General features: G+C 33.5%; 1 protein-coding gene across 1 annotated transcript in view; it reads right to left on the bottom strand.

Moving 5' to 3' along the window:
• LOC139481771 (RNA ligase 1-like) overlaps window positions 1-19,146 on the bottom strand; it is a 35,684-nt gene extending 16,538 nt beyond the window's left edge. Inside the window, exon 1 of the mRNA XM_071265268.1 lies at window positions 19,013-19,146. The gene's annotated coding sequence lies outside the window, so the exon portion shown is untranslated. The remainder of the gene's footprint in view (window positions 1-19,012) is intronic.
• Window positions 19,147-19,621: the final 475 nt, after the last annotated feature.

Raw genomic sequence — 19,621 nt, 5'->3', positions numbered from 1 at the left:
CAGTTTTCATAAAACTTTGGTGAATAGTTTTGTCTCATGTTTGTGCATGTATATATGTATAGAAGCAGCATTTTTCATAGATTTTTATTTAGGTATTGGGAATTAAAATCTATGAATTTACATATGAATGCACATATACTTGTCATGACAGTAAAGGTTACTTATTTTATAATGTCAAGTGATCTGTATTTACTTTAAGAAGTTAATAATAATATACTTATACATTGTATAAGTAAATTTTGTAATTTTCATTTTTTTTTATATAAATTTGGAATAATCTCCCCTTAATTTTCTCAAAAATTTACTTCATCTTTCTACAATACTTTAAATTCTCAAGTTTTGGGAAGAAATAACATACTTTTTGTACCTATAACAATTTTCTCTGGTTAGCTCATAATTTTGTACTAATGTTCACTCATCAATGTTTCATCTCATTATTTCAACAAAGAAACTAATTGCACACAGATCTTTTAAGCCATTATGCAAGGCCTTCTAAAAATAACCATTGGGGCTTGTAAATGAGCAGTGTTCTAAAGATAGCATACAAATGAGATTTTTCTTGTCAATGAAATTACAATAGAATGCTTTATAGTTAAGACATCTGCAAAAAGTTTAATAACAAAAGTAACGAACTCTGAGGAAATTTTTAAATGGAAAGAAAATGTCAAAATCAAAAGCTCAAACACATCAAACGAATGGTCTGCAAAGGACAGACAATTTAAAATTCTCTATTAGATCAAATAAGTCCTTTGATTTTCAAGAAAAGGAGATAGTACAAGTATGACTATTTAACTTGAGTAAGTAAAAAAATCAAAAGTAAGCCAATAAAATACCAGTAAAAAAAAATACTCTTTATTTTCGTATATACAGTCTGGGTTTATTGCTGGAAGATCACCACCACTACAACTACTAGAATTAGGTAATAGATAAATGGACAGAAACTATAAATAATGGTCATGAGGTTGATTGCATATATACAGACTTCATGAAAGCCTATGACAAAGTACCACACAGGAGAATCAACGAAAATTAAGAACTTTAGGATAGTTAATTATCCAATCCTAGATTGGATAACAAACAGAATTTCTGTCATATAGAAAACAATGAGTTTCAGTGAATGTGTAAATATGTAACATCTGGAATACCCCAAGGCTCAGTATTAGGCCCCCTGTTATTTTTTCTTTACATAAACCACCTTCCAGCCTGCATCACATCAAATGCCTACTTATTGTCCGATGACACTAAAATCTTCAGGATCACTGAACACAAAACAGTCCAAGATATACTTCAAAATTATTTAACAACTCAAAAAAGTGGAGTGATACGTATACATGACTTCTGAAATTCCACCTAGAAAAATGTAAACATAAGTTATGAATATAAGCAGAGCTGTAAGAGAGGACAGCACAACATACAACCTTTTAGGTCATAATATTATCAAATGCAGAGAGGAGAAGGATATTGAAGTAGTTAAAGACAAAGATTTTACCTTCGAAAAAATATATATATGCGAAAAAGTGAACAAAGCTAACTCAATTTTTTTCGGCATTAAGAAGAACATTTAAAAATCTAAATGAATACATCTTCTTTCCACTATATAAAATGTTGGTGAGAACACATTTAGACTATGCTAACTCAGTATTGGCACCTTCCATCATCGCATAAAGTCATTTAAAGATAAAACGGAGAATGTACAGAAAAAGAGAGACAAGTCAGATACCTTGCTTCAATAAATTTAGCTATCCAGAAAGATTGAAAAAGCTTAATTAGGCTACCAACATTGTTATATCTATAGAAGGGTCATTATTGAGACATATAAGATACTAAACTGGAAACTAGCACATTCCTCAAACTAATATTAAACACAGAAAATAGGAACAGTACAAGAGTTAATTATGCTAACAGTAACAAAATTATTCACCAACAATTTAAAACCAGTCTGACATATCTGAGGAAAAATAGCTTTGCAGTAAGAATTGCAAAATTATGGAATAAGCCTCCAGATAAAGTTAAGAAAGCTCTTCTATAAACGCATTTAAAAATAGACTGGATTTAAGTACTGGAAATACGAAGAAAAATGAGGATCCTGTACAAGAAAACATCATTAAGTAAGTAAGTAAACTGTATCATACAAATTTATTTATATGAGGATAGAAATGCCCTTTACCGTTATGTGTCAATCAGTCTGTATTGGATACCCTTAGAGTCAAATTTGTTAATTTTACTGTGTCTAAATATCCCTATTGTGTTTCTTCAGAAGTCTATAAGAATTATTGTTCAACGTCCTTGGAGGACTAATAAAGGACGAAATTTTTTCTAAAATCTAATTTTACTGCTCTCAATATATTTGTGTGTGACTAACTTAACATGCGGTGGTAAAGAGAGAGAGAAAAGGCATGCTAATGTAATATGATACAGAGGATATAGATGATTATACTATTTACAAACATCCTCCCGGAGCACCCCTGTGATTCCAGGTATGATACGTACTGAATTACGTTTCCAACACCCATATGCAAATCAAGTATATAACATCCCCGCCCCGAAAGAAAAGAAATTTCTAAAATTTCATGATGGTTGCTGGTAAACGTAGCATATAAAACAAAACTAAAATTTATACAGACAGTCAGCCAATAAAGTAAGCAAAACATCCAATTCAATACCACAAAAAAAAATAACTTCTCACCAAGCTTGCATGTGCTGCTGTAGACTAAAGCTCTATCCGTGTATATCTTTCTTATTACTATTTCAGGTCTTAAATTGAAACATGTTAAATGAATCATTATTTCACTGAGATGTACAATTTTGAGGAATCACAATTCATTTGATAAGTCTAGCAGAGACCGGAAACTCTTACTATTTCAGATAATACAATCATATAAAATATCAACTTTCAAACACATTTTGTTATCACTAGCACTCTCAATTACATAACATAAAAGAAAATATTATAAGAAACACACAGGTTTTATTCCTAGAACAAGTCAGTCAACCTCATTTGACACAAACTCTACTCATGAAACGACCAATACAAATTAGTAACAAATACAAAATGATAAGAGAGAGGTAGCAGACACACACAATGCATATAAAACAAAACAAATCACAATATCAAATAACATACAAATCAATTTTCAAAACGTTCAACAAGTCTCAAAATAGTTTACTATTATCAGCGATAACTGGTTCCTGTCCTTGGAAAACTGTACTGGCGATGCAATCATCACCGACAGCAACAGGTATACATGTAACATGAAAACTGTATGTGGCAATGCAATCATCACCGATAACAAAAGGAATAATATCAAACGGTATGTGGCGATGCAATCATCACTGACAACAAAGGGAATTCATCAACACCGTGTGTGGCGATGCAATCATCACCTACAACAAATTAACTTCTCCTTTATTCTGCTATGTCATGTACAAATGTATGTGGTGACACAAAAGTCCAAAAACTATACTACATGTACTAACAGTAGTCAAAAACTAGAATTTGGCAAGACAATTCTCACCGAATAATAATCTTACACAAACCATATATATACAAAATATTTGCACAAGGCGTTTGTCCTTTCTCTAAACAACGACGTTAAACTAAACTAACGGAGGTGGCCTTGTTATTCATTCCAACATATAATGGAATTAAACAGGTATTTCCAAAAACACCAATTCTAATGTTTTATACACTATGTAGTGCTTGCTCATTATCATATAGTTGGTCACTGCAGTCTAAAAATACATTCCTTATCTGCATGATGATTTTGTGCAGACGATACACACACTACGCTGATTCAGTAATTTAGGTCATGTAGGTCAAATTCACACAATCAGAATGTCAATTAATTTATTTATAAAGACGGAATGCAAACAAAAAATACAATGTTCATAACATCAGAGGGAAGTATTTGAGGTCCTCCACCATTCAATATCCTTAGGGGACTGATAAAGGACAAAATCGTTTCTAAAATCTAATTTTACTGCTCTCAATATATTTGTGTGTGCCAACCTCAACATGCGGTGGTAAAGAGAGAGAGAGAAAAGGCATGCTAATGTAATATGATACAGAGGATATAGATGATTATACTATTTACAGTGTTCCAGCTAGGATTTCAAAAGGGCAGGGAGCCAATCCGGAAAAAGGGCATTTAATGCGTGATATGATAATATGAAAAGGGCATGTTTTATAAAGATATTAATCAAACATTGTGTTTATTCGTTGAATCACTGGTTTAATATACAAGAACAACATCATTAGCCCATATAAAACTCTATCTACTTTTTAGGCTGAAAAACTTGTCAAGCAGCTTGTCACACAAGTTTTAGATCATTGCTTGGCACAGTTGAGTTTTATATGCAGTATGTTTTGAAAGGTGACCTGCTTCATTCTGTTTCTATGATCGGACACACTTTATCAGTTTTACCTTTCTTCCTCTGCTGTGCTTATTAAATGGCAATACAGCTCAAAACAGCTGTGCTCAGTAAATGCAGAAAATTAGGATATAGGAACAGTGAAAATTCGTATTAAAAATGAAGAATACATAAAAAGATGACCAAGGCACCCTACCAACACTGCTACTAAGACCCCAGTGATCGGGAAGGACGTGCGCCCTGCGCCTATAGAGCATATCGACCAGAAATGGCGCATAGAGTGACAAATATAAGCGCCCTCGTGGCGCCCGATATTTTTCACTTCATTTCGAAACGTTTAGATATCGTCAAATGGATTTCCGATCGTGTTCCGTACCGCCATGTGTGTATACACAACTATGTAATGTTCCTCCAATGATAGGAGCACCTATATATTTTTGGGACGTCTCGTGTGTTTTCCTATTGGGGTTACACTAAAGACCTGAAAGTGGACCTGAAAGTGGACCTGAAAATATACGACTAAAATTATTCAAATTGCAATAACTTTTTTATTATTGGATGGAATTTCTTCAAATTGGAATTTTATTAATTGTAAACTGGGCCCGCTCCAGTCATGCTTCAGTGATTCCCTATATAATCAACCAAATTTTTCCCACGAAAGGCCCCCAAGCCCCCCCCCCCTGGATCCGCCTATGACTATAAACTTTTTATCACAGGCACTTGTCTCAGAATTTTGTTTCCCTTTATACCTCAGTGGCGGATCCAGGGGGGGGGTTCCGGGGGTGCGCACCCCCCTTTATTTTTGCCGATCAATGCATTTGTATCGGGACATATGTTTTGCCCCCCCCCCCTTTTGCCCTGGGTGCCCTTGGTTAGCACCCCCCCTTTCGAAAATTCCTGCATCCGCCCCTGTACCTTAATATAACATATTATATTAAGATATATAGGAAAAAAATTTCTGAGACAAGTGTCTGTGCTTTTTATGCTAATCGTTAAACCAAGGATTTGTATAGTAATACAAATCCTTGGTTAAACTTAAATATTTTTATCACAAGTTGGTTTGGACTCTTCTTGCATGAAATTAAATGCAAATGTTTTATAATCTATGTTGAATTAACTATTATATATCCAGGTTCATTCAGGACTTCATTTTTAATTCATCAGGTCCGACGTTTGTCACAAAGTGCAGGTTCCAGACTTGGGACACGTTTACAAAGAATGTGAAAGGGTTATCATAGTCATAGTTTAAAGGCACCAAACCTTTTTCTGAATTATTTATTTCTATGGTATATTATGTCTCTTTGACTTATAAGTTTTGGCATGCAAGTTTTGATTATCATATCTTTGGTATCCGTCAATAAAAATTAGAAAACAGATGTGGTGTGATCTCAATGAGACAGATCTCCACAAGAGACCAAATGACATCGAACATGAAAAGTTAACAACCATATTTTTCTTCTATGTTTATTATTTACGATTTTAAAAAATATTAGCGGAATTTTTGGCTCATTCAGATTTTTAATTTTCCGTTCAGGTCCGAGTTTTCACACCCCAACGATATTTTTTTATATATATATTTTTATATTATCATTATATTGAACTTTTTGTTTCACAAAATCAAAAGTTGAAAGATATCCACTGAATATTAAAAAAAGTTATTGAAGTTAGAATTAGCCCGACCATAGATTTTCAGGTCCCTTCAGGTCTTTTCATTTCTCCATTCAGGTCCAACTTTTGGCATCAAACACTTGTTTTTAATTTATAACATTTTAATTTTAATGAAATAGGGATATTTACAATTAATAAAATTCCAACTTGAAGAAATTCCATCCAATAATAAAAAAAGTTATTGCAATTTGAATAATTTTAGTCGTACATTTTCAGGTCTTTTCATGTCTTTTCAGTTCAACTTTCAGGTCTTTAGTGTAACCCTTCCTATTGTAATAGAACCATGCAGTTTAACATCTCGGGTGTTTTCGTATGGTAATAATAGAACAATGTGGTTTAACTGACTACCCAGTATATTGAAAACGAGGCAGCGAGAAGAGTGGAAGTTGTTATTGCACTCAAGGACGTATAACTAATATACGTCCTTGTTGCACTGAAAGAAAAATTTAATTTTTTTATTGTTCTGACACCAATCAATATTATCACGTTTGTAAACATTGTACAGCACATATATAGTCCATCCCAATTATCCCTTTTTGTAGTATATTGCCCCTGTATTTTTATTATTTCTTGTGTATAAGTTTGTCTTGACATTTTTCATTTTTCAGATTACCCGCCATTTATTGTCACCCATTGTTGATTTTGTTGATCATTTAAAATAAATATATTTTCTTCTTTTAAACTATAAAGTATATAAAGAAAATTAAATAAATAAAACTGCTATCTAAATTAAAAGCTAGTATAATTCTGAACTTCCATTTATATGATTTATACTTAAAATAAAAAAGAGACTTAATTTAAAATAATACTTAACTCTCAAGGTAAGTGTGGGTTGTCCGCGCTATACCACTGAATAAAAACATAGCACTGATATAACAGTAAAGAATTAAAAAAAAATAAGCTCATAGATAGTATCAAAACCTTCTGTTTTTGTTTTTGTTTATGGTAATAAACTTCTAAGCAGCCTTTTTGTCATACAGTCTTTTTGGTCTTCTCTTTTTTGTCAGACTCTAGTGTTGGTTATATATTACTATTGTTTGATATAGTTCATATCTACATACCGTTTTCAGCATTAAAAAGTATTAAATCACAGACTGAAAATATTTATGTCGTTGGCTAAGTTGAAGAAGATTATTCAAAAACCATTTCATGCACCGACTACCCCGAAAATCTATACCCCAGCATTATTAGGAGACAGCATTATAGGTAGACTAAAACAACAATCAACTCTACCTATACATCAAGAAATATACTGGTGGTGTCAGGGAGGTAGGACAGCAACTAAAGCCTTGGATTGGGTCAAACAAAATCTTGACACAGAAGTACAGCTGATTCCAGAAAAAATCTGGCTATATATTCTTATAGGAACCTGTGATTTTTCATCCTTCAACAGAACATCAAAATATATATCACTGAAATTTCAAAACAATGCCGAACTAGTTGAACATCTTATTAACAGGTACAAAGAAATTATCAAAACACTCAAGGATCTCTCACCAGACAGCCAAATTACAATATTAGAAATACCCTTTTTTTCAATACAAGCTTGGAACAAATCACACATCCATAAAGACCCGGAAGTATTTTATGATCAAGACGTCCAATTAGAGCAGCAAATAATCGAAATTAACAAAGCCATAAGAACCTTGAACCATCAAAACTTTTCTCCAAATTTCAACATAGACTTGTATAGGACATCAACCAGGCAACAAAGAACATATCAAGCAGGTACTTCACACAGCTGTAGGCAAGGAAATACCAAGAGTAGGAGATTGTATAATTTAAGCCTCTTGGACGACGGAATTCACCCAAACATCCACCTATCCAAAGCTTGGTTGAGGAAACTTACAAACCAAATCTCGAGAGACTGTTGGACAAAAAACAAAGCACCAGAAGAAACTGATGTAAATAACAACATCTAGGGAGTAAAACATCAGATAAACATTTAGAGAGTATAATAACAAAAAGATATCTATAATAAATAGGCTAAATTTAGAAGGTTAGTGTGGGTTGTCCGCGCTATACCAAAAACTATACACTCGGAAAGATAGGTCAGTGTGGGTTATCCGTGCTATACCAAACATCAATCTAGTGTATATTAATATTTTTATTCTATTTTTGAAATTAATAGGTTAGTGTGGGTTGTCCGCGCTATACCGAATACCATACACTCAGAAAGATAGGTCAGTGTGGGTTGTCTGCGCTATACCAAACATCAATCTAGTGTATATTAAAAATTCTATTTTTGAAATTAATAGGTTAGTGTGGGTTGTCCGCGCTATACCAAACACCATACACTCAGAAAGATAGGTCAGCGTGGGTTGTCCGCGCTATACCAAACATCAATCTAGTGTATATTAAAAACTATATTTAAACCTGAATCTAGTAGGTTAGTGTGGATTGTCGGAGCTATACATTTTAAATCTTAAGAAAAAGGAAAAAAAAAAAAAAAAAAGAAAAAAAAAAAAAAACTCAATATTTAATATTTAGAGATTATAAATACTCCCTAGCTGTTACCAAATAAAAACATCAAAATGCAGGTGCAAATGATGAAGAAAAATTGTTCAACTGGAGACCTGCGAACCAGCACTATAACAACAAGATCATATACACTGGATAGAAATACTACGCTAGAAAAAAAAATGGAGGCATGCCAGAAAGAACATATAAAATTTGAATTAAAGTCAGGAAAAATTTTTGTAATAGAATTGAGCACTGGAGCATACGAAACCACCAAAAGTGAAATACTTAACATCCTTCAAAGTGAAATAATGAAAGATCAATTTGTAACTCTACCCGTCCAAAATGGTGTAGAAAATTCAGGACTTACAGTAGACTTGTGTTACAAAGTATTTAACAAAAAACTTAATGGAGAAACAGGAAATATGCTAAAATTTACTATAAACATGTATCACACAACTTGCAAAATCAATGTGAATGGTAGCAGAGTGGACTTATTTATCAACAACATATTTGATAAGCTATGTGAAAAGCTAACCAAAGACCACGGAGAGATCAACATCCTCAACAAAAATATTCAAACATACTTATCTCAGTTGAGAAATTGTTCCTCAGAAACTATACAAAAATCAATAGCACAGGAAAAGAGTAAGAAAGAACAACTGAATAACCCAAATGAGGAGTTGTTATGTATTGAACAAACCGTCAATACAGAGGATGAAATAAGCAGTTTAGAAACATGCATGAGAGGAAGAAAGGAACATTCCCAAGATGAACAGGCAAATACAGACGGTAATACTAATACTGCAAGTCCAGACAACTGTATTTGTCCGTATTGCAATAAATATGTAGAAGAAGGGATTGGATGTGACAGATGTGATTACTGGTACCATTACCAATGTGAAAATCTGTCTAACAAAGTTGGAGAAAATGAGCTGAAACAGTTAGATTACATCTGCACATTATGTAATGATGACATAATGTATGAAAGAAGAAACATAACAGAGTGCGATCCATCTTCAGAAGATAACAACATAAACATAAATATAAACACAGGAAGCACACAAGATGAGCAAGATGAAACAGGACACAATGATCAGATTAGAACACGGATAGAACCTGATCCCATTACCATTAGTATAGACAAAGATTTACCATCCAGGTCTAATAATATACAAAACCAGATGAGAGAAAAGACAGATATGGAAGAAACTGACTTGAAATTGATTTTTACACCTAACATCAATGAAAGGTCAGAAGGATCAGCAAAATCAAAACAAAGACCAGTAATTGGTAATGAAACAGGACCAACAATAACCATTACAGAAAATGTGAAGGAGAAAAAAACAAATGAGAGTCTGGTGAAAAAGAATCAAAAGGGCACCAAAAACAAAAACGACAAAGAGGAAACTATCATTGCCCAAAAAACAAGGATACTTAATCTAGAGAATGAAATCAAACACATGAAGTCAGTCCTAGACACAGTTACTAGAAGAGAAGAAACACAACAAAATGCCCAAGCGCAACAATGTACAACGAACAACTTACATGGAGGACCAAATAGTGATACACACAATGTATCAACAGTTACAAAACCAAATGAAGGAAATGCATCTGGAGAATAGACTGAAAATAATGGAAAACCAAATGATACAGAACATGTGTATACAAACTGCGCTTACCACCCAAATGGCAATACAAAATAAACATAGCATACCACATCATTATGGCTTATACCAAGGACTACCTGGAAATGGTCACTATATACAACCAAATGTGATGCAAACCTATATGCATGCACCACCTTATGCATTCCATAATTCTCATATACCAACCCAGCCAGTCCTAAATCCAATGGGTATGCCACAAATGTCAATGCATATACCACCAATTCCAATGCATATGCCACCAAATCCAATGCATATGCCACCGAATCTTATGCATATGGCAACAAATCTAATGCAAATGACGCCAAATCCAATGCATATACCGCCAAATCCAATGCATATATCGCCAAATCCAATGCATATACCGCCAAATCCAATGCATATATCGCCAAATCCAATGCATATACCGCCAAATCCAATGCATATATCGCCAAATCCAATGCATATATCGCCAAATCCAATGCATATACCGCCAAATCCAATGCATATATCGCCAAATCCAATGCATATATCGCCAAATCCAATGCATATACCGCCAAATCCAATGCATATACCACCAAATCCAATGCACAACTTTATGCAAATACCAACGAATCGAATGCACAACTTCAGCCAGGCACCACCATACTCTATGCATAATATACAAAGGCCTCCAAATACAATACATAGTTCCAGACAAATGCCTAGGCCTCCAACATATAAGAATGGAACTCAACTACAGCAAAATATGCCTACACATGATACTGAGAACAGAACAACATCACATCACATGCGATGCCCAACCGAAGCAGTGATGTCTAGAATTATAGATGAACAGCAGCCACCTATAGAAATACATACAGTTGATATAGAACCTCACTGTACAAACACGATCATCAAAGAGAATAATAATGAAACACTACCTCTGAACAACTGTGAACAAAATGCTGAAAATGAAGTTATTCAACATGTCGGTAAAGAAATCAACAGCAAATCCAATGCAAGGGTACAAGAGGAATATCAAACACTAGATGAGTCCAATCTACTGGATCCAAAGCAATCTTCAAACAATGGTCACCATTTTCGGATCACAAGCCAAAAAGGACTACCCCCAGAATTAACAAAAAGAAGAACAAACCATCAGGAAATTTAAGTAAGAATATAAACATCATTACATGCAATATTGAAGGATTAAAAACCAATATTGCATATCTTCACTCTTTAGATCACTCAAATACAATACTATGTCTACAAGAGCATTTCTTATGGGACTTTCAAAAAAAAGAAATAAAAAAACTCCTTCCAACAATGGAAGACCACACAAGATGTTCTGATACAGATGACCCTCTGGATAGCTTCAAGTTACCGAAAGGAAAGGGAGGGGTATCAATACTCTGGCCATCAAAATGGTCCAGCAAAATTAAAAAACTAAAAGATGGAAATGAAAGGGTTATTGCAGTTAATATTACAGCAACCAATGATATATGCCTTATCAATGCTTATATGCCAACTCATACGACGAATTCACAACATGAATATATGGAGTGTCTGGACATTATTTCTGACATAATACAAAAGTATGAAAATACACACAAAATAGTGCTAGCAGGAGACCTGAACGGTACATTACAAACTTCCAGAGCAAACAAGCATGATAAAATACTAAGACAATTTACTGGAGATGTAAACTTAACTACTGGTGTTGAAATAGAAAATACCCATACCTTTTTTCATCATGCTGGAAATTCATCCTCACAAATAGATTATATACTTGTACAAGACAAAAACTTAGTTGCAGAGTATAAAATTGAGGACAAATCAAGTGCAAATACCTCCGCACATACAATTGTAAAGATGGAAATAACCTGCCAGATGACAAATACCAGATATTCTAGTAAGAAAAACAATAAAGCAAAATTCAAAATGCTTTGGGAGCAAATAGACAAAGAAAGCTATAACAACGCTATACAGCAGGATATCAATTTAATTGAACAGGAAAAAGATGTCAATATTCAATTAAAAGTATTAATGGAAACACTAAATAAGGCAGGAAAAAGATCAGTTCCAACTAAGCTATTACAAACCAAGGGACCAAAATGGAAAGCCTCGCCAGAAGTACTTATAATTCTGAAATCATGTAGGGAAATATATAAGAAATGGCAAGACATAGGGAAACCAAAAGAACACCACCTAGCAATTGAATTAAGAAATGAGAAAAAGAAATTAAGAAGTAAGCAAAGAGCAGAACATGCAATAGATAGACAAACATTTTACCAACAAATAATGGATAACCCTAATACTCAGCTTTTTTACAGACTGATAAATAGAGGCAGAAGCAACAGCCGAACTACAACCAATTGTCTGAAAATAGATGGAGAGTATATATTTTGTCATGAAGATCAAAGGAAAAGATTTGCACAATATTATGAAGACCTCAGTGTCCCAAAAGAAGAAATATATGACAATTCCTACCTAAATCTATGCAAATTTCGACAAAACTATGTACAAGAGGCCTTAGAAGAGTACGAACACAATCCTGAACTCTTTACAGACACAGACATAGAGAAAGCAATAGATTGTCTCAACACCAAAAAAAGTCTGGATGAATTTGGACTTACAGCTGAGCATCTTAAATATGCCAAGAGCACAATAGCACCAGCGATGAAGACAATATTTAACAACATTCTGATACACAGAAAGGTACCATTATTTTTCAAATCTGGTATACTCACACCAGTACTTAAGAAAGAAAAAGACCCAACAGAGACCAGTAACTATAGAGGCATAACAGTAACACCAATAACTGGGAAAACCTTTGAATACTCATTTCTAAACAAACTGATGAAAGAGCCAAAAACAGACCTCCAATTTGGATTCACCAAAGGTCTATCGCCAATCATGGCAAGCTTAATTATTTCAGAAGCTAGATATGAGAAGAAAAAGGGGAATGACAATTTTTATATAAATATTCTGGATGTAAAATCAGCATTTGATGTAGTCCAACACACTATACTGATGGATAAAATGCTCAATCAAGAAATCCATCCAACATATTGGAAAATATTAACAGAATTATATTCTGATCTAACTACAAAAGTTAAATGGCTTGATGGTATAAGTAACCCTTCCAAATTAAACAAGGTGTAAGACAGGGAGGAATATTATCAACCCATCTATACAAAATCTTTGTCCAAGATCTCCTAGTAGAATTAGAACAAAATTCAATAGGATACCAATTAGGAAATATATATGTATGATCACCAACTTGTGCCGACGATATAGCCTTTATATTGAATGACAAGCATGAACTACAACTAATGCTAAATGTGCTTGGAAGATATGCAAATGAACACCACTACAGCATACATCCAACAAAAACCCAAATCATAGATTGTTCAAAAACAAAAAGTGATTACAAATGGACACTTGATGGAAACGATGTAACAATTGCTAAATCAGGGGTACACCTTGGATTAACAAGAGCTGAAAACAACGAAAGTCATATAAATGTACAAGAGAGAATAAAATTAGCAAGAAGAACTAAATATGCTCTTATGGGATCAGGGTGTCATGGTACAAATGGTCTAGACCCCCCAACCTCATTTCAAATCTACAAAACTTATGTCATTCCAAGGTTAATTTATGGATTGGAAGTGTTACCTCTAACCAGATCTGATATTGAACAGTTGGAAAGATTTCATAGAAAAAATCTTCGCCAGTTACAATCTCTTCCAGAAAGAACTGCCAAGTCTGCAGTGTTACTACTGTTAGGAGCACTACCAATAGAAGCAGAAATTCATAAAAGAGTATTGTCTCTCCTACTTGCGCTACTAACATGTGAAAATGAAAAAATACATCAGCTTATAGAAAGACAAATAACAACAAATTTTGATAACAAAAATAGCTTCTTTTCTAGAGTTATTGATATCTTAGATCTGTATGAACTTCCAGCCATTATGCAACTTAAAAGCAATGTTCCAAAGAAAGAACAATGGAAAAGAACTATCAAACTGAAAGTAGACAAATTTTGGAAGGACAAGACCTTAATAGAATCTGAAAGAAAATCTAGCTTAAAATTCATGAATACGGAAAACTTCGAGATCAATAAACATCACCAAGTCTGGAAAATAAAGCATTTGCCTCGTTTTGAACTTAGAAAAGCAATAATCAAGACTAGAATGATAACTGGAACATACATACTTCAGGCAGATCAACATAAATTCACTCCATATACAGTAGATCCAACTTGCCAATTATGTAAAACTGCCAATGAAGACATTACTCATTTCCTGACAACATGTCCCATACTCAGTACTATGAGAGAAAAATATTTCCTTGATATAAGAAAAGAGATCACTGATAAAATCACTCCAGCAAAATGGAACTGCACCTTCATGAGCAAAACTGCAATAGTACAATTGCTAATAGACTGTTCAAAATACAAGGAGGTGTTTGATAGCTGTGAAAAATTCATGGAAAACATTGAAAACAAAACTAGAAACATGCTATTTCAAATGCACATAGAGAGACTGAAAATTTTAGACAACAAATAGAAACACATAATGTGCATATATATATATAGTTACATGTATATAAAGATACATATATCATAAAGTGGAAGAACTGACAACCAAATGAGAACAATGATTATCATAAGTAACATATATATAGTACCAACACAGAGTCTGTCATTTAATTTAATAATAATTGTAAGAATCTTAAATATTTAAAGATCACTCCTATCCTCAACAGCCTTATACATCTATTATATGGTGCTTATCATTTATATAACCTTTTAAAATCTATTGATGGTGACAAAACAAGTTTTATATTCTTGTTTTGACATTTTGTAAACATGACTTCAGCGAATTGTTGTTTTGTTCTATCAATTAATGATACTCTCTACTGTTAGTCTTGTCATTGTCATGAAGTAATAATAATACAAGAAGTGCAGAGGAAATGCCAGAAATGTCCTCTGATACGGAACGGCTGGAATAAAGTATGGTTTCGACGAATACCCAAATTAAATTTAATGTACAAAAAAAGCATGAACATGTACAACATTTTGTACAAGGCAACACAACCAGTTTGAATATTGTAAATAAAGGTTACCGTATTTATTCTATTTAAAGCCCCCTTCTAATTAACGCCCCCCTACTGAAAATAGTGTGTTCAGAACTTTTGACTTCTAATAAACGCCCCCATTTTGTAGTTAAAAAAATTAATTTAAAACTTACCCATTACAATATTTCAAAGACATCGACCCGGTCACTCAGAAACATGAAACGAAAAATCAATAACGTTCATGGCGGGTCTCATTGGGGTCTAAGCGTGACGCTGGATTGCGGATTTTTTGTAAGCGTAACACGTGAAAATCAAATTATTGTGCCGTGAAAACGGGAAATGAAGTCTAGCGGGACACGGGAAATTGCAAAAAAATTGAGAATTGCTTTAATACGTACATAGTGTAAGCGGGAAACGGGAATCTGACAAAACAGTAAGCGGGATCCGGGATCAGAACCCCCCAATGAGACCCCCTCCATGTTTTAATCCACTCCGATAATACAACACAGTGTGTACAAGTTCCAAAAATAGATCTGTCAGTTACACAGTACGTTATAAATTTTAACAAATTATAAGATGTCACATTACCGATAAACGCTATTTATAGATTATGGAGACAATAAGAAACATGTGTATGTTACTATAGTCTGTTTCAACAAAATTCAGGTAAAGGTCAATGAAGTAAGGTACGAAATTCGTTTCTCTAATTGACGCCCCCCTTTCGGAAATTGTCTTCGCCCCCGGGGCGTTTACTAGAATAAATACGGTATCTTTAATATTGTCCGGTTTTGAGAAAGTTAAAATAACTTATTGTATATTCATTGAAATTGAAATTACAAAATCACAGGAACAATATCCATGATATAATTTGAAATCATAAAGGTAAGTACCACCACCTCTTCGCATATATATACTGATACTTTTTTTTTTTTTTACAGTAGTCAATTTAAATGGCCCACTCATTTGACAACATGGCCCATTAATTTTTTAAATGGCCCATTGAATTTATTTTTGGGGGGCCCTGGGCCCATAGTGAAAAAATCCTTCCAGATCACTGAGACCCTCTTTAACTTTTCCCATTTAACTCAAAATATAAACATATATATTCTTAAGCTAGTATGTAGACATATTTTAGAATATGTTAAGCGGGTTACTCAATGCTAGGAAAAAATCAGATTGAGTTATCTTTCTTTATTCAGGTGTGCTCCTTCTTTGGAGGATTATAAACAGACCGTAGAAGATCGATGTAAATATGATCAACAATATGGCGGCCGATTTTGTAATTTTCGTATCAAAAATGAGGGCAGTCAATGACAAATACTTCTGGATTTGCTATTTATTTCACGGAAAAGAAGTAAAACAATGTCTTCAACGAGTTGGTTATGGTTTTCAACTTTCTATCATTACATTTTCTCCATGAAACTACGGTAAACATTGCAAATTATGCCCAAGTTGTCGAAGGCACATTTCTTCAAACATAATTGCTGACTGACCGATTTTATTTGAATGAATTAATGAATTAATGAACAACAGATTATGACACCAGTTGTAACCGTTGATTAGCTTGGGGTCATAATCAAACTTGTCATAAACTTTTTGCCTGGTAAAATTTAGTAATAAGCGGATAATATACAATCAATCTTTAAAAAAACATGAAAAAGGCAGGCCGCCCTGGAAACTGTAAAAAGGGCATAGGGTGGCACTCGGGAAAGGGCGGGCGTCACACCCTCTAAAAATGACCTAGCTGGAACACAGATTTACAAACATCATCCTGGAGCACTCCTGTGATTTCGGTATGATATGTACTGAACTATGTTTCCAACAACCATAGACAAATCAAGTGTATATATAACAATCATTACTGTTATTTTAAAAAAAAATTAATGTGATTCGTCAAAATCAATTTTTTTTTATCTGAAAGAAGGTGTACAATTTATAGTCATACAATAATACTATAATTGAATTTGAATTGGTCATGAATGTACCAGTGTTCTCCCCAGGATTTCTTTAAGGCTCAAAATTCAAGGGCGCGTAACTCTTTTTTTTAGAGTGAACTTATGTGATCTGAAGCAATCAGTTATAAATCATGACATGCTATCTGAATAATAATGTTTTGTGTTATGTGTTTAATAATGCAGAGTATTAATGAATTACAAGAATATATATATGAAATAAATTGATTTTAAACACAAAAGTTATTCATATTCAGTCAATTAAAGAAGTCAAAATATAAATATTCATCTTTGTACTCTCTGCTCTTTCTAGGGATTATATTGTTTCAAGATAGTGTTATTTTGTTGGACAGTCTGTTCCTCAATTTTGTCTTTTCCCTCTTTTATTAGGGTTGAAAATCCCCTCTTACAACAAATGTACAATAACTTTTGCTTATACCCCCTTTGGCATTTATAAGTCATGAAAAACTCAGTCAGCCAGGCCATTTGTCATTGAAACCAGAAACATGGTGCTTGCTGTTAACACTTACTAAAACTTTAGCTCGGTTGGTAGGAGAAGCAATGACATCTGCTTATACTGACAGTGTAGAGGTAGGTGTATTCCGGGAATCCCCCTTTCATTAGAAGTCATTTGGTTAAACAAAAATCTACTTCCATCATCTACCTTTAGCTTAGAAGTCAACCATTTGTTATTAGCAGAGAACATGTTCATTCAGAATCTGTTAAATCGATTACGGTTTACCGTTAAGACATTTGGTATACAACTTTTTAAAACAAAAATGTTTTAATGAACAGCTGACTAGTTTCCGTAGTTGACATTACGCTTCCATGTGTATTATTCTTAAAACCTATCTTTGGCAGGTAGATATAAACGAAACTTTACAAATTTGTTAAAGTTAAGAGCATTGAAATTATTTACTAGTGACATTATACAGAAGCTGCAGCGAATCCGTACCCGTGGTTATTGTCACATATTTCCCGACACACGGATTTACGATCGATGTTCAATGATCATGATGATCATTTTATTTCTAAAAACACAAGTTTCAGACGAATTTACCTTGCAAGCAACATTTTTTCACTTTCTATTAAAATAAATAACACCTAGTTATCTTTAATCAAAGTCTATTTTATTTTTTTCAACTACAAATAATCTCTTTCATAATTTTCATCGTAAATATCTTTATCCATGTGTATTCAAATTTATCACGTGTAATCAGTGCGTTCATTGCTCGTGTTAAAATAGATTCTTCTTCTCGACCAATGAAAAAATCCGTTTTTTAAATGGTCGAGTGATCATACACACGATGCGAAAATACAATGCATTTGCGATCTATTTCTTCAATTCTGCTCTGAAGTTTTTATTTTTTTAAATTTCTTCTACACATATATATCTTCTTAATAATCATTTACGCTATTACATGATAACATAGTCCGATAAGGGTGAGATAAGCGTGATCAAGCGTGGCTCAGGTAAAACTTATTATCAGTTATTGCGTAACACTGACTGACCTCTCAGCGGTGATCAGCAGCTTGACAATTTTAACCAACATTTATAATGAAAATGTCAAAATTAATACGCTGCGGGATCAGTATTAAGGGACAACGGCCAATTAAGACGCTGCGGGATCTACGAAAATGAACACTGTGTTCCCCCATTAGGCATTACAACCCTTCTCTATTCGAGAGAAGCTCTACTGTGATAGTCGACTTTGGTATATTTGTACCCCCTTATTGAATATTCAGTTACTGATAGGATTTCAAACTCTGTGCCACTTGGTGTAATCCATTCCCCCTTTTTATATAAAAAGACCATAATGAAATTTTCCCTATCATTTTACACCTCTTTACCTTTCATATATGATGTTTAACAAGTTGATTGAAGATTGTAAATGACAACATGGAAAACAAGCCATATGTCAGGAGGCAGTGATGAAATTTTATTTCCACGACATGAAATAAAATAAGGGAGACAATTTCAAGGGAAACAACTAGATTTCCCGTAAAAAAACAAGGATTACACTAAAGACCTAAAAATGGGGAAGGTCTAAAACGCGGAAGTGGAAAACGCGGAAGTGAAAAATTGGTGTATTATAATTAATATCTCTGGAACCGCTTAAGCTAAATCAATAAATAAAAGTGATTCTGAAAGCTATTACAATGGGCTATAAGATTAAATTAAAAAAAAAAAATATTTGAATATGCTTTTTTACCGAAAAGTTGACCGGAAGTGTTTCTTAGTGTGACTCTGACAACACATTTTTGAACAGTAAAACTTATATTCACGAAAAAGCATATAACCCGGTCAAAGTCTGTAAATTGATTCTTAAAGACCTTTAAATGACAAATAATATGATAGAAAGAAAAAAAAAATATATTACTATAAAAGGGCAAAAAGTTGACCGGAAGTCACCCTGGTATATAAATGATGAAGTCAAATTTTCAACTTTGAATTAAAAT

The sequence above is a fragment of the Mytilus edulis genome, chromosome 7, assembly GCF_963676685.1.
Source record: "Mytilus edulis chromosome 7, xbMytEdul2.2, whole genome shotgun sequence".
NCBI lineage: Eukaryota > Metazoa > Mollusca > Bivalvia > Mytilida > Mytilidae > Mytilus > Mytilus edulis.
The sequence above is the reverse complement of the archived record's forward strand: the minus strand, read 5'-3'. Positions and strand labels throughout refer to the sequence as shown.